Source organism: Fukomys damarensis, unplaced genomic scaffold, assembly GCF_012274545.1.
Source record: "Fukomys damarensis isolate Sample0158 unplaced genomic scaffold, DMR_v1.0_HiC HiC_scaffold_37, whole genome shotgun sequence".
Classification (NCBI taxonomy): Eukaryota; Metazoa; Chordata; class Mammalia; order Rodentia; family Bathyergidae; genus Fukomys; species Fukomys damarensis.
Window position 1 is genome coordinate 21,339,151 of NW_022900949.1, and position 3,816 is coordinate 21,342,966.

Below are 3,816 nucleotides of genomic sequence, written 5' to 3' on the forward strand. Positions count from 1 at the left end.
CAGATGCTTGGACAAAGTTCAAAGTCTTCTGTTATTTATGAGCAAAGAACATATATTAAAAGCAAGTGGACTCTATTCACTTTTTAAAAGTCCCTACATGCTACATTTGCATGCTGTATTACTATTGCAATACTATTAGTTCAGTTGTCTAGTCTGAAGCACTTTACAAAACCTAGCAATAATTCACACCTTAAAAGTTTATTAATTTTATACAATTTAAGTAAATAGCAATGCCTCAATAGTTCCATAGCCCTCCTTTCTAACCATAACCTCCTAAGAAACTAAAAAAAAACAAAAACAAAACAAAACAAAACAAACAAACAAACAAACAAATATATATATATCACTGTGGAACACAGGTGGCCAGCTCCTCTTTCCCCCACCCCTCAAGAGTATCCTATTTATAAACATTGCTCCAGTCACCTGGATTAGAAACACCAATTCATATAGCAGTTAGTTTCTCAGAATGAGGAACAGAGCACAGTAATATCTGCTCTTAACTTTTCATGCTGACCAGGGGCTGAGGATGTAGCTCAGTGGTAGAGCATTTGATTAGCATGTATAAGACCCCGAGTTTGATCCCCATCACAAAACCCTAAAAACTTGTAAAGTGTAAAAGGACACTGACAGTTCATGTAGCCCAGCTCTTACTCCTAGGGACACATACATCTAGGTGACTCTCAGCTGACTCCAGCCCAGGATGTCCTTTCCCTGGATTTTATAGAGGGTTCAGGAGGAATGACAGCCAGGCTATGGTTACAGTCTAAATTCCAATCCTGATTTTGTCACTGACTCCCTAAGTTGACAAGTAGTTCTCTCTGGGCCTCTCTTTCCTTACCTGTAAGACACTGGACCAGATGACCTTCTAAGGTCCTTTCAGATCTAAACTTTCATGTTTGGCTGATTATTTCTGAAGATAGTCTCAACAGTCCTTACCTCCTACTTCCAATCTTAGGTATTCACCTTATAATTACTGTGAAATTCAAACACTTTCACAAATGTGTACATCCCTGTATTACCACACTCAAGACGTGGGGTACTGCCATCACCCCCCTCAAAATTTTCCTCATGCCTCTTGGCTAGCAATCTCCACCTCTCAGCCTCAAGCAACCAGTGATCTGCTTTCCATCACTACAGATTAGTTTGCCTTTTCTAGAATTTCATATAATCAAACGTAAGGTACTCTTTTGTGTCTGGCTTCTTTCACTCAGCCTAACCATATCCTTTTTTGCAGTGTTCTTGTACCATTCTCCCATCAAAAGTAGAATCCATTTCCCAACACTTTGAATCCAGGCTGGCCCACTGATTCAACTGACAGAACACAACAAAAGCAATGCTGCATGATCCTTTTCACTCCCTTGAAAGCAGATGCCATGTGAAAATGGTTCAGTCAGACTACTGAATTACTCAATATCAGCAGGATGGAGGTACAGGAACCAGCCTGCCAACTGAGCTCAAACCTGACCAAGGGGGACGAAGATGAGAAATAGACACAGAAACAGGTTAAAATCTAGGGGGCCAGGGGCTCCTGTCTCCCTTTAACATAGAACCCTGAATGATTGGCACAGCTCAGCTTTATCCACTCAGGCACGGGCTCCAGCAATTAGAGCTCCACAGGATTCACCTGTCTCCCACCCTCCATGGTACTCCTGCAGGTAAACTTCACCTCGGGTGTTTACTTCTCCCTGCAGCGTGTCAGCACGCTTGCACGCCCTCTTTCTCCCCATCTGATCTCCACATGGTGGGGGCCACCCCACCCAACAGCACGCAGGCCCAGATGTGCGGATGAAGACAGCTTAGCTCTTCCAGCTGAGGCACCCCATCAACAACAGAGCAGAAACAGCCGTCCTCACTGACCTGTCTAAACCTCTAACCCAACGAACTGTGAGCAAACGAACACTCTGTTTAAGCCACTAAATTTGGGGGGTAGCTTGTAACACAGTAGGATTTAACTGATTCCATGACTTTTCTGCCCCATCTTCATTTAAGGGCCAACAGGATTTCTTTCTGACCCTAAGACTATTGGCCAACTACTCAGGTGTTTTATCCTGAACCTTTCCTGGTTCTCTTTATTTCATTCCCCTGTAGTTCTTCCCTTAGGTATCACACATTGCATCTAATTTCTAACTACAAAGTAACTGTTTCATTGGCTTGGAAATTGTAGAGTTTTGGTTTTTTTTTCATTCTACAGGGTTAAAAATACCAAATCCTTTCTCCCTTTCCATTAGATCCAGTGTTGGCATTTGAAGTACAATAAATTCTGAAAAAAAAGAATGAGTTTGGAAGCCAAAAGCCTTCACCTCATACCTCATGAGCCATATGGTTCTGGGCACGTTTGAAAGCTTCCTGCCCCTGATTTCCTCCATGTAAAATAGAAATATTTCCTGGGATGGGAGGGAGAGGGACGAGGAGAGGGAGGGAGAAGGAGAGAGGGAGGCTTAAACTTGCAAAATATATCTGTCTATCAATCCGAAAGATAAGAAAAACACTGTTTCTGTCTTATGGTTTTTTGTTGAGAAAAGCGATTTGAGAGAGGGATTTTTGCTGTTCTCCACATAGTATTTGTTGCTGCCTACTACAAGATTCATAGATTCATGGTCAGGGAAAACCTGCATGAAGGAAACATTATCACAGAGGGATGAAAGCTGAAGTTTATATAAAGAAATGCTTTGGCTTGGAGGATTCAACATGGAGCTTAGTTAGAACTTTTAGAGGCTACCTGTAACAGTGAAAGGACTACGGTGGGTTTTATGTCTCTCCTCAAATACAATTTCAATTTTTTTTTAAAATCACACTTTGAAAGACATCGTGTTAAGTGAAATAAGCCAGGCACACAAAACAAATACTGCACGTTCTTGCTCATTTGTAGAAACTAAAAATTTGATCTCATAAAAGAGAGTGGAATAGTGAGACTAGGAAGGAGATGGAGCAGGAACAATGCAGAGAGATTAGATCAGGGGACAAAAACAGTCACATAGAAGAAGTTAGTTCTGGTGTTCAGCAGTCTAGTAGGCTGACTATAGGCTACAAAAATCTATATTTCAAATAATTACAAAAGCATGAAAGTTACCAACATGTAGAAATGATTGAGGATATGGAAATATTACCATGATTTGGTTATTAAACATAGTATGCATGCACCAAAATTTTACAGTACTCCATAAATATGTACAAATATTATGTGTCCAAAAATAAGCTTAAAAAAATCACAGTAAACCTAAAGGTTAACTGAAGCCCAAGTTTCTGTTTTGACCCATAAGTAGTTCAAAGCTTTGTTTGAAATACCAAATCTTTCCAATTTTTTTTTTCTTCGTGTCTGTTTTTTTGTTGTGTCCTAGAACAGTGGCTCTCAAAGTACGTTCCCTAAACCAGGAGCAACAGCTTTATCTGTGAACCTGTCAGAAATGCTAATTCTGAGGCTTCACCCCCAAATTTACTGAATAAGAAACTGGGGAGGATTAGATTCAGCAGCACATATACTAAAATTGGAGAAATACAGAGATTAGCATGGCCCCTGTGCAGGGGTGACGCGCAAATTCATGAAGAGCTCCATATTGTTTTGTGACGTAGGAAGACAATGTTAAAAGGGGAAGGGGAACTAGGAAGGGCGGGGTGGGGGGAGAAGAGAAAGGAAAAACTGGAAACAAAGCTTTTGTAAATATGGAAGGGTGAAGGAGTTGAATGAAGGGAAGGGGAATGGGCAAAATAAGAACCAAGAGGACCAGGGATTTAGCTCAGTGGCACAGAACCTGCCTAGCAAGCATGAGATCCTGAGTTCGATCCCTGGTACCAAAAAAAAAAAAAAAAAAAAAAAAA

General features: G+C 40.9%; 1 non-coding gene across 1 annotated transcript; it reads left to right on the plus strand.

The window, feature by feature from the left end:
• The first annotated feature begins 3,455 nt into the window (after nucleotides 1-3,455).
• LOC117284526 lies at nucleotides 3,456-3,559 on the plus strand. Its single transcript, XR_004515639.1, has one exon. It is a non-coding gene; the product is annotated as a U6 spliceosomal RNA (small nuclear RNA).
• Nucleotides 3,560-3,816: the final 257 nt, after the last annotated feature.